The sequence below is a fragment of the Prionailurus viverrinus genome, chromosome B1 (genome assembly GCF_022837055.1).
Source record: "Prionailurus viverrinus isolate Anna chromosome B1, UM_Priviv_1.0, whole genome shotgun sequence".
Classification (NCBI taxonomy): domain Eukaryota; kingdom Metazoa; phylum Chordata; class Mammalia; order Carnivora; family Felidae; genus Prionailurus; species Prionailurus viverrinus.
In genome coordinates this window covers 39,640,304-39,653,180 of record NC_062564.1, presented here as the reverse complement: position 1 = coordinate 39,653,180, position 12,877 = coordinate 39,640,304, and the positions used below count along the sequence as shown (strand labels likewise).

General features: G+C 42.1%; 1 protein-coding gene across 5 annotated transcripts in view; it reads left to right on the top strand.

Annotated features, from left to right (window-relative positions):
• Positions 1–12,877, top strand: part of CSGALNACT1 (chondroitin sulfate N-acetylgalactosaminyltransferase 1) — a 342,341-nt gene that overhangs the window by 35,774 nt on the left and 293,690 nt on the right. For 3 of the 5 annotated variants that reach the window (XM_047856669.1, XM_047856680.1, XM_047856668.1), the window contains exon 2: positions 11,262–11,382. The exons of the other annotated variants lie outside the window; for them this stretch is intronic. The gene's annotated coding sequence lies outside the window, so the exon portion shown is untranslated. The remainder of the gene's footprint in view (positions 1–11,261; positions 11,383–12,877) is intronic. 5 annotated transcript variants of the gene reach the window in all.

Sequence of the window (12,877 nt, the reverse complement as noted above, 5' to 3'; positions counted from 1 at the left end):
AAGAGACTATCCTTTCCCCACTGAGTATTCATAGCTCCTTTGATACATATTAATTGATTGTATATATGTGGGTTTATTTCTAGGCTCTCTATATACTGTTCCATTGGTCCATTTTTATGTCAGTGCTATACTGTTTTGATCACTATTGCTTCATAATATAATCTGAAATCAGGAAGTATGTTGCCTCTAGCTGAGTTCTTCTTTCTCAGGATTGGGTCTTTTTTGGCTCCATATAAATTTTAGGATACTTTTTCTATTTCTGTGAAGAATGCTGTTGGAATTTTGATGGGGATTACATTGAATCTATAGATGGCTTTGGGTAACAGGTGACATGTTGACCATATAAATTCCTCCTATCTGTGAACACATGGTATCTTTCCATTTGTGTCATCTTTAATTTCTTCCACTAAGTTCTTATAGTTTTTACTATACAGACCTTTCACCACCTTGGTTAAATTTATTCCTAAATATTTTATTGTTTTTGATACTATTGTAAATAAGATTTTCTTTCTTTCTAGGAGTTTTATATTTTAGGTATTAAATTTTAGTCTTTAATCCATTTTGAGTTAATCTCTGTGTATGGTATAAGATAGGGGTCCAATTTCATTCTTTTGTATATGGATATCCAGTTTTCCTAGCACCATTTATTAAAGAGATTGTCCTAGGGCACCTGGGTGGCTCAGTCAGTTAAGTGTCCAGCTCTTGATTTCAGCTCAGGTCATGACCTCATGGTTGTGAGATGGAGCCCTGTGTCAGGCTCCATGCATAGCCACAGTGTAGAGCCTGCTTGAGATTCTGTCTCTGTCTCTCTCTCTGCTCCTCCCCTGCTCATATTCTCTCTCTTTCTCTCAAAATCAATTAATAAACATTTAAAGAGACTCTTTTCCCCCATTGTGAATTGGTGGCACCTTTGTCAAAAATTCATTCACTGTTAAGCATGGGTTTATTTCTGGGCTCTGTATGCTGTTCCTTTGATATCTGTTTTTGTTTTTATACCAATACCATACTTTTTCCCCCATTACTATAGCTTTGTAATATAGTTTAAAATCAGGAAGTGTGATGCCTTTGATTTTCTGGTTCAAGATTGCTTTAGTTTTTTGAGGTCTGTTCTGGTTCTGTATGAATTTTAGGATTGTTTTTCGTTTTCTTTTTTTAAAAATTAAAAAAAATGCTTTTATTTATTTTTGAGAGAGAGCAAGCAAGCAGGGGAGGGGCAGAGAGAGAGGGAGACACAGAATCCAAAGCAGACTCCAGGCTCTGAGCTGTCAGCACAGAGCCTGATGTGGGGGTTGAACCCACAAACTGTGAGATCATGACCTGAGCCAAAGTCTGACACGTAATCGATTGAGCCACCCAGGCACCCCGGGATTGTTTTTTCTATTTCAATGAAAAATGCCATTGGGATTTTGATAGGGGTCGCACGTAGATGGCTTTGGCAAGTATGGATATTCTTGCAGTTTTTCTGAAAATATCTTAATGCAATGGGAAATTTCTGACTTGTGGCTGGATCAGGGCTTCAGTGTTGTTTACCGCAGCAGGGTTAAGTATCTTATGAATCCTGGTTGGTTGTAACAGCAGCAGCCTGACTGACTTACTTCCAGGGACATCTTCATATAATGACAAATATCAGCATGTAAACTGCCCCTTGCCAACTTTGTATCGTGGAGAGTGCAGGATGTCTGTGCCAGCATGGTCAGGAATGAATTTCACTTTCTTATACATTCTCATCCTTCCTCTAGAAACATATATACATGTAGCAACATAAAACAAGTCAGAAAGACAAATGAGTCAAAGAAAAAAATAAGGGTAGGGCTTATGATTTTAGCCAGAGCTCAAGTTTAAGTTACTATACAAAATCTATGCCACAGGGTCCTGTATATTTTGCTAGACATAGGAGACAAATTTAGCTTTCAGCTTTTTAACAGTGAGCAGGTAAGAGGAAAAGAATTCTTTATCCAGTTCACAGTGTCAGTAAGGCAAAAACAGCTACTTAGGAGAAGCTCAACTCTTTCTTTCTTTCTTTCTTTTAAAATTTTTCTTTAACATTTATTCATTTGTGAGAGACAGAGTGTGAGTGGGAAAGGGGCAGAGAGGGAAACACAGAATCTGAAGCAGGCTCCAGGCTCTGAGCTGTCAGCAGAGAGCTTGATGCGGGGCTCAAACTCATGGACTGTGAGATTGTGACCTGAGGAAGTAGATGCTTAACTGACTGAGCCACCCAGGTGCCCCTCAACTCTTTCTGATCCTGGGAGATCTTGTAGGGCAGAGAGGTCTGTCAACAGCCATAACAGCTCAAGCTGGCTTGGGCTGATGAAGAGTGTGGATTATAGAAATCTAGGTAAGGGAGGAAATTCATTCTTCTTCTTGGCCTGAGGGGGTTTCATGGGGCCACACTTGCAGAGGGGGTAGGGGGTAGTTTGGAAAAAAGTCCTGTGGAATCAGAGCATAGCTTTGTATGGAGGCATCACGGGAGGCAATGTGGGCAAATTTAGGGATGGCTAAATGGTTTGGACTTTATCAGGTAAACAATGGCAAACTGTGAAGTGTTTTGGGGCAGGGAAGTAACATGATCAAAGCAGTGTTTTTGAAAATTGCTAAGTACTTGGGGCTCCTGGGTGGCTCAGTCAGTTAAGCATCTGACTTCCACTCAGGTCATGATTTCATGGTTTGAGGATTCGAACCCCATATCTGGCTCTGTGCTGACAGCTTGGAGCCTGGAGCCTGCTTTGGATTCTGTGTCTCCCTCTTTTCTCTGCCTCTCCTCCTCTGGTCACACTCTGTCTGTCTCTCTCTCTCAAAAATAAATAAACATTAAAAGAATTACTAAGTATTCATGATGGGAAAACATTGCCTATGATAATTATAAGTTCATATAAAATAAAAACAGTACACTGATGGAAAGAAAAAAGAAAAGAGAATGTGCTCAATTGGATTATTTTAAAAACACAGATGCATTTCTGGTGACCATGCATTTCTGAAGCATACGGATTGTACACATGGCACAGGAACTGTGTACACAGCACAGGAATTGTGCACGCAGCATAGGAACTGTGCACATTTGTTCCAGTTTCACTGTTTGGCTTTCACTTTGTCAACAGGAAAATGGATAAGAAATTAAAGCCTTTTATGTTCTGAACCTTTCAGGCATCATAAATGTGGACCGTTGGCACTGAGCCCTGCAGCTCCAGGGAGAGAGTTAGCTGAGGCTCATCATGCTCCAATCTCTGACTGGGTGGACAGGGCAGGGGCTGTTGTAGGGCTCCTGAGCCTTGGGGATATTGGTGCCTGCTACATAGCAGTGCCCGAGGCTAGATTAAGGAACCCTTTTGGGATTAAAGAGTGAGAAACTAGAAATGGTCTCTTGCCTTGAAGAAAATAGTCTACAGGAATATGGTATGGGTTTGTGGTTCCTGGGCAACCAAGGTGGGGTTGTGGCTAACTTGGTCCCAATCGAGAACTCAGGGAATTGGGTCCTGGGAACCAGGGCCTGCTAGCTGTTTGGTGTTATCCTAATCCCAAAACGACACAAAGAGGAACTTGAAGAGAATGTTTGCAGTAGTGGGACTGTTTTTTAAGGTATTGTGGTGGTGATTATAGAATTTGTTGCATTTGTCAATATCCATATACTGTACACACAGAGTCTGGAGACCTGGCAGTGAACTCGTAGCCTTGAGACTTGAAAGGCCATTGTGCTGCCACATTGTCAGTAATCTCCTCTTACGTGCTCTCTGTCTCTGTGACCCCCTGGAACAATCCTTTGTTATATCGGCCATGGCAGCAGCCACAGTAAATTTGTTGTACCTCGCTTCTGTCACACAAAGTAACTTTCCCTTGAACCTGTATTGAATGAGATACAATGGCAGCTGCTTCCTCCAAGGAAATTAAAGTTGCTCATTAGTGACTTAGTGCGCCTGGTGGGGTGACATGAGGAGGGGTAAAGGGAAGCCCAGTCCTACACAGACTTTCCCTGTGGTTGTGAGGCGTGCTCGGTCCTCAGCGGCCACTCAACTGGTGGCCTATCCCTCCCACTTGCCTGCCAGGCACACACTCTGAGACCTGGCGGTGAGGATGGATCCTGAGGGTTTGGACTAGATGCTGTGTTTCTTTCTTCTTCTTTTTTTAATGTCTATTTATTAAAAAAATTTTTTTTATGTTTTATTTTACATTTGAGAGACAAAGAGTGAGTGGGGCGGGGGGAGGGGGAGGGTTGCTGTGGGGAGAAGGAGACAGAATCCAAAGCAGGCTCCAGGCTCTGAGCTAATAGCACAGAGCCTGATGCGGGGCTTGAACTCACAAGTGAACTCATGACCTGAGCTGAAGTTGGATGCTTAACTGACTGAGCCACCCAGGTGCCCCTGTTTATTTATTTATTTTGAGAGAGAGAGAGAAAGAGAGAGCAAGTGAGCACATGTGAGCTGGAGAGGAGCAGAGACAGAGAGAGGGAGAGAGAGAATCCCAAACAGGCTCTGTGCTGTCAGTGCGGATCCTGACACGGGGCTCAAACTCATGAACCTCAAGATCATGCTGTGAGCCAGAATCAGGAGTGGAATGCTTAACTGACTGGGCCACTCAGGTGCCCCTACATGTTGTGTTTCTATAATGGCCTTTCTGAAAGGGTGTGGGCATTTCACCAGGCAGCTCCCAAGTCCCAGCCCAAGGCCTTATGAACCTCCTTCTTTATGGTCACAAAAGTTTGTGTCAAGTGGCCTCCATGTTCACTGTGAACAGAAACCACTGTGCAGTTGGCCACACAGGTTGGCCAGGCCCAGTAGAGCTGGTGGGGCAGAGCCGGATGCTGGGAATAGCCTTTGGAGGATCCAGACTTGAATCTCAACTTTGCCACTTAGCAGTTATGTGACCTTCAGCAAGTTACTGAGCTTCAGTTCCCTCATGCCACAAATTTGGTTCATAATATAGATACCTTTTAAGTTATGAGGCTTAAATTAGAAAATGCAAAAGCATCAAGCACTGTGCTTGGGACTCAGTAACTAAGCTCATTCCATTCTTCTTCCCTGCCAAAAGCAGTTATTTCTTAGGAAGATAATTATATACAAAACCCCCAACATCTGCATAGCACAGATACATATGTCTGTGAGTAAAAAGGTCATTCTTGGTGGAGTGAATAGGTTGAAAATGCAAAGAGGTATTTCATTTTCCAGTTGAAGATGCAGAGGGATGGAAAGATCTGGAAAGCACTTTGCTCTCAACCTTACAGTGAAAAAAAAACTGGACAAAGAGCAAGTTAACAACTGTTCTTGAGCCAAAGATAGTACTGAGGGTGCAAGATCCAGAACATAGAGAGACGTGGGCGTTTGCAGGGAGGGATGAGACACAAGCACTAACGCACTGTGTGAGCTACTGAAGAGGAATTCAGCCAGGGTGACTGGAGAATGGTGCAGGCTGGCTGAGTGAGCACTGGCGAAAGTGAGGGAAGCCCTCGGGGTTGCAAACATGGGGGGCGGTGTTTGTACCCTCTTGCAAGTTTTTCTCCACGAACTATGCTAGTCACTCACAGAAAAGTTTGAGAAAGTCCAGGGAAAGTGTTCTCTGTGGAGCCGAACCAGGAGAAGAAACAGCAGCTGCTCTGAAAAGGGCAAGAAATTTTGCCTAGATTTCTTTTGTATCTCCTCTATAGAACAGAAGCTTTGTTTTGGGAGAGAGGCAACAAACACCATCATCTTTTGGGCAGTGGTAAAATCTTTCTGTAGCTGGGGAAGAAAATAGGAAAAAAAAACCACCTCAACCCTGGTGGGGGAGGGGCAAGATTACAAGCTGGATTCAGGACTCTGAACTCAGGAGAGGGCAGGGTTACTGAGGGATGGGCAGGATCACCGAATAGGCCATCTTCCCCAAGATTCAGGGATATGGTACCTGCCTAACATTGGGGATAAATCAGAATAACAGAGGACACTCTCTATCCCCATTCCACCACCAGGGTAACAAGCATGAGGTAGTAACTAATTTGCAAGAGGCAGACTTTCTCTGTGGGCATGGTGAAAAGAAAAGATTGAAGGCCAAGGGTGCAGCAATCATTGGAAAACAAATAGACTGGCATTCAGGGTATAAAATAGACTGAGCACAGGATATGACTAGCCTGTGGGTCACTGAGGATCACCACAGCAACAACAGACTTCTAAGCCAGCCCAGCTCCCGATTAGATTAGTGCAAACCCTGACACTCAAGGCCAGGCAGAAGGAAAGGCGTGCACATTTCCAGGCATTAAAAAAATATTTACCTCGCCTCTACTCTCTTATCTAAGATGCCCAAACTTAAAAAAAAAAAAAAACCAACTATGAGGCATATGAAAAGACAAAAGAAAGCCACAAAAACAAAAAACAGGAGACAAAGCAATCATTAGAATCAGACTGGATATGTCACGGATGTTGGAACTATCTAGCAGGGACTTTAAAATAACTATGATTAAATAGACTAACTGCTGTAATAGAAATGGTGGACAATGGGCAAGATCCTGTGGGGCAACAGAAATTACCCAAACTGAAGCACAAAGAGAAAAAAAGTAAAACCAACAACAGAACGAAACAAAAAGAACATCCAAGACCAGCAGGATGGTATCAGACAGTCGAACGTATACTTTATTGGATCACCAGAAGGAGATGGAAGATAGAGTGGGGAAGGCAAAAAATATTTGGAGAAATAATGGCTGAGAAGTTCGCAAAATTAGTGACACCAAATCACAGACCCAAGAAACTCAGATAATACCAGTCAGGATGAATATACCAAAACAAAACACACCTAGGCAAATAATACTCATATGTTTATCAACCAAAAAATAAAAATTAAAAATTAAAAAAAGGAGAAAATCCTAAAGGCAGCCAGAGAGAAAAGGACACATTACAGAGGAACAAAGATAAGAATTATCCCTGTTCAGAAACTATGCAAGTTAGAATATAATGAAGTGACATTTTTTAAAGTGCTAAAAGCAAAGAGCTGTCAACCCAGAATTCTATGCCTAGTGAAAATCTATTTCAAAAATGAAAGAGAATGAAAGATTTCCTCAAACAAAAACTGGAAATTCATTGCCAGTTCATCAACGCTACATGAAATGTTAAAGAAAGGTCTTTAGGCAGTAGGATTATGATACCAGATAGAATTCTGGGTCTCTACAGAGAAATGAAGAACACTGGGTATGAAATAAATGAAGGTAATTGAATTGAAAAATTCAATTTTTCCTACTTTTAATTCTAAAAGAACATTGTTCAAAGCAAAATAGTTGCACTGTATTGTACATTTGTAACTTAAAAAAAAGTTTATTTATTTTGAGAGGGGGTTGGGGGGAGGGATAGAGGGAGAGAGGGAGAAACTCAAGCAGGCTCTGAGCTGCCAACACAGAGCCTAATGCGGGGTTTGAACTCACAAACCGTGAGATCGTGACCTGAGCCAAAACCAAGAGTTGTATGCCCAACTGAGTGAGCCACCCAGGTGTCCCCTAACCTACTTTTTAGAATGTATGACAACAATAGCACAGGTAATGAGACTGAGGAATTAGGACTCCACCACACATACCATGGTAAGGCGTTTACCCTTCATGTGGAGCAGTGTAATGGTGTTCGAAGGTAAGCTCTGACTGACTGAAGGTATAGGGCAGAACTGCCATAACAGAGGTCAGTACAAAGTACAGTGGTGACATGGGAAAGGAGCACCAAAATGATCTTGACCAAGAAAGGAAACAGGAAAGGAGCAGTCAGGGAGGTGAGTGGAGAACAGTGTGTTCTTCCAGGAGCCAGAAGAAGAGAGCATTTCATGTAGGGGGAAAGTGGATGTTCATGTGAAGCAATACAAAAATATTGTGGAAAGTGAAAACGATAGTGTCTGTAAGAGTCAGTGATCAGGCAGACTGACCAGGCATCCTTCCATAACTGTTTCCATAGGCAGGTCAGGAGAGGTCATTGAATGAAAGGTTGAGTTGTGAATGGGCAGTGAGAGAGTGGAGGAATCTACCCTAGGCTTCTTTTAAATATAAAAGATGGGAGGTCAGCCTGTGGGGATTGGGAAGAGGGAAAGTGGAATTGTAGGAAGTTATCTGTGGTTTACTCAGCAGACAATGGAGGTATGAAATAATTGGAGTAAAACATAGAAATGATGAATGGGAAGTCCTTGGATTCAAGTAATTAAAGCAAGGTAGCAGGTCTAGCCTGTGAAAGGAGAAACAGCTCCTTCATTTAAGGACAGGCTGCAGGGAAGTGAGGTAAAGCCAGAGAACCCTTTGGATGCAGAGGGGAGGATGCTGAGGTGAGCTCATTCTCAGCAAAGTAAAGTAGGGCATAGGTCTCCTGCAAGTTACAGAAAGTCATTTTGTGAATATCTTCTGTGGTTGCCTTTCACCACATCTTGTTTTTTTCCTCTTTCTTCCAATCCCCTATTGCATTAGTTTCTTAGGGCTGCCATAATAGAGTTACTACATAATGGGTGACTTAAAAAACAGAAATGTGTTGTCTCTATTCTGAAGGCTGAAAGTCAGAATCATGGTGTGGGCAGAGCCATGCTCCCTCTGAAACCTGTAAGAGAGAATCCTTCCTTGCCTATTCCCAGGTTCTGGTATTTTGCAAGTACTCCTTAGTGTTCCTTGGCTTGTAGCTGCATCTTTCAAATCTGACTATTGTCACATGGCGTTCTCCTGTGTGTCCCTATGTTCACATGGGTGTCTTCTTGTAAGGGTACCAGTTATATTGAACTAAGGGCCCACCCTGCTCCAGTATGACCTCATCGTATCTAATTGCAACAACCCTATTTCCAAATAAGGTCACATTCTGAGTACTGGAAGTTAGGACTTCAACATATCTTTTTGGGGGGCCACAATTCAACTCCTATATCTACTAAATCTTCATCCCTCTTTACAAAGTTTTCTTTGAGGAAATCCAACTCAGCATCTAGAACCCATTGAAATGCTACCTCTTACCTGAGGCCTTTCCTGAACTTCTTTCCCTACCCCTTTCTTTTGTGCTCCCCAAATCTCTTATGTGGTACAGTATGTGGCTTGTTATCCCTCTCTGTTCAGTGTGGCTCACCTTCCTGAGAGCAGAAATTGTCCAATGGCTCTGTATACCCTCGACAGAGTCCAGTGCTTGTGAAATGGCTTAAAATCTCACAAACCAGCACAAACCGTTATTTGATAATTCAGCAATAAAGGAGAATCTGGGAATTCAGGATAAAGGAGCTATTTAGAGTAGATGGGTACTAATCAGGTGAGCTTTCCTGAAAGTGATGGGATTGGGCGTTGGGAGACAGGAGGAAGAGAGAACATTCTAGGCTGTTTATTGAAAATATTTTTTGTTGGAGGGGAAGATTGTGACTGTGTTTCCTTATAATGACATTTTTAAATGTTCTGCACAGGGTTCACCTAGTAGCTCTTATGGCAAACAGTCAGTTACCACAGCTGGGATGCTTCCTGTCAAACTCTGCCCTCTGCACAGTTTTGAAAATGCTGCCGGTGTTGCTATATGTGCATTTAGGGACCGCAGTGAGATGGTCACCTATCTTTAGTAAGGTAACAGAAATTGTCCGCGTGATTTTTTTCTTTCTTGGTACCATTTTGGTCCAGAAGGCAATTAAAAGAAATGCAGTGGTTGGTGCGTCTGTTTTTTGATGGTGGTGGTTGGAGTGCAGAGACTTGATGGAGAATAAGGAAGAGTTTTGTGGGCATGTCTTTAGGATGTGCTCAGTTTGGTAGTTTGGTAGAAGCACTCTGGGGCCACTTAGGCCCTTGGAGAACAAGCAGAATAAATCTTCAGAAATAGAGTGTTCATTGATAGAGGTAGGCGATGTGAATTACAACCATTACAACCATTCCTTGGTACCTAGTGCAGGCAGCTAAGATCATCTTTGGCGCATCTGTACTCTTAGTGTTCCTATGTAGTTGGGCAGGGTACAAAGGAAGGAGTGTGAGTTTTGGAGTTGAATAGCCATGAGTTCCAACCTGGCCTCACCATTTTATTACTCCTGTGATCTTGGACACATAGCTTCCTCATTGGTAAACTGGAGATGATACCATATTTGGGATTCTTGAGAAAAATCAATGAAGTAAGATTTGAAAGTGGCTAGCCCACTCATGCCAGGCATGTCAAAGATGCCACATGCTGTTAGTTTACCCTTTCCTAGTTTTGAAGAGTGTGGGACATCCCAGCAAAGAGGCAGGAAATGGCCACCTGTGAGCAAGCCACATGTCAGCTGGGAATAGAAATAAATTAGGGGACACTCAGTGTTCTTCTTTTTTAATTGCCTGAGATACATTGGGCAATTAAGCTTCTGAAAAATACTAATTCTTTTTTTAAAGCTTATTTATTTAATTTGACAGAGAGAGGGAGAGAGAATGGGGTAGAGGTTGAGAGAGGGGGAGAGAGAGAATCCCAAGCAGGCTCTGCACTGTCAGCATAGAGCCCATCACAGGGCTCAATCTCAAGAACTGTGAGATCATGACCTGAGCTGAAATCGAGTCAGATGCTTAACTGACTGAGCCACCCAGGAGGTCCCCCCACCCCGCTGCAAAAACTAATTTTTAAGTGTAGTAACGTTGACTTAGCAATTTGTACTCTAGAAGCTTTCATATAAGTTTTATTTGTGCTGTCCCTTTATTTATTTTTTTTAACTTTTTTTATTTTTTATTTTTTAACATTTACATCCAAATTAGTTAGCATATAGTGCAACAATGATTTCAGGAGTAGATTCCTTAGTGCCCCTTACCCATTTAGCACATCCCCCCTTCCACAACCCCTCCTGTAACCCTCAGTTTGTTTTCCATATTTATGAGTCTCTTCTGCTTTGTCCCCCTCCCTGTTTTTATATTATTTTTGCTTCCCTTCCTTTATGTTCATCTGTTTTGTCTCTTAAAGTCCTCATATGAGTGAAGTTATATGATTTTTGTCTTTCTCTGACTAATTTCACTTAGCATAATACCCTCCAGTTGCATCCACGTAGTTGCAAATGGCAAGATTTCATTCTTTTTGATTGCCGAGTAATACTCCATTGTGTGTGTGTGTGTGTGTGTGTGTGTGTGTACACACACACACACACACACACACACACACACACACCACATCTTCTTTATCCATTCATCCATCGATGGACATTTGGGCTCTTTCCATACTTTGGCTATTGTTGATAGTGCTGCTATAAACATGGGGGTGCATGTGTCCCTTCGAAATAGCACACCTGTATCCCTTGGATAAATGCCTAGTAGTGCAATTGCTGGGTCGTAGGGTAGTTCTATTTTCAGTTTTTTGAGGAACCTCCATAATGTTTTCCAGAATGGCTGCACCAGCTTGCATTCCCATGTGCTGTCCCTTTAAATAGATACTACAGTGTTGGAATACGTTACTTCCTGACATTCAGCATACAAGATTTGATCTACTATATTTCATCACCAAAGTGAGTCCTGTTAAAATTTATTGTTGAACTTGTTGGAATCTCTTCCTTTGTGTCTTTTTCTGCTTCCTCCCCGCCCCACCTTCCTGCAGGAGGGAAATGTTTTCCACTGCTGTAAAATTGATTGATAAACATTTCAGGTTGAAAATAGCAGTTTTAAAACTTTCAGCTTCTGTCTTTTCTCCCTCCAGCACTGCTAAACTATCACTTTTGATGATTACTTACTTTTTATTGGGCCTGACTTGGCACAAGGACTATGAATTCTCCTTTAAAGACGTACAAGAGCCTAAAGTCAAATTGCCCTCCAAAATATATTTATATTGAAAGTGTAAATTAAGAAAAAAAAAGCATATGTAAAGATTGACCCGAAATCTCTGAGGTAGCAGCAGGGTTCTGGTGGGGTAGTGAACCACAGAGTCCATCTTCCTTGGAGAATATGGTGACTGTCTAATTAATCCTTCTTTCTGGGGTACTTTTAGAAGAAATGTCAGAGGGGAGATTGAGGGGTAATTCCATTGAATAACAGGGGAGAATGTGAACTAGACAGTCTACTAGGCGATTCACAGCTCTCGAGCATTAATATAAAAGGAGCACAGATGCTGGTGAAGAATTCAGGAGCACGGCCTCCGAAACTGGCAAACCGTAAGGAAGAAATAATTACAGGGTTTCAGCCCAATTTCACGCATTATACAAGAAGTGTTAAATGAAGAAGTTTTACCCTTTAAACATGCTCTCTTTTCTTTTTTCATACAGAAAAGTACAGGCAGTAATAGCAGGAGCATTCATGGACCACTCCCTAGAATTAATGAAGAGTTTTAACGTTGTGCCATGTTTGCCTCAGTGCTTCTGAAATGGAAGAAATAAAGTATTCCTGATAAAGGTGTTCTTTGTTCTCCGGCCTCCCTCCTGGGAGGAGACCACTACGGTGACTTTGGTGTGCTTCTTGTCACCAAACCCACAGTCGTTATGATGATCTACTTCTTTTACAGGAACCGTCCTTTTACAGGTGATTTTACCGCCTTATGACATGTGCCGTAAAATAGGCCAGATGACAGCAGCAACCTTGCCCGACTGTCTCTCGGCTGGTCATTATTTCTCGACATCTGGATTATAGACCCTGTTCACTCCCCATCCATTGTCATGCTGTGTTAATTTTTAATTATGCATTTTATGGGATGACGGAGATAATTACAATTAATTTATGCCTTCTTTTTGGTATTTTTTAAAAACACTTTAACTCAGAAGTCGCAGATAATTTATAGGGATAGGGATTAAGCCGATTTACTAGCAACGTTTTCCTGGAAGTATTCCTTCAGGAGGAAAAGTCAAACCTCCAGGGAGTAAATACTTCACACACATAGTCTTGCCTGCTTCCAGGCTGTGAAGTGAAAATAAAAAGTAATTAGTCATTTCCACCTACTGTGGACATGTGCTCCAACCTGGCCTTCACCTGTGTGTTTGGTGTAGTCGCTGACAGGAACAAAGGTTTGGAAGTGGC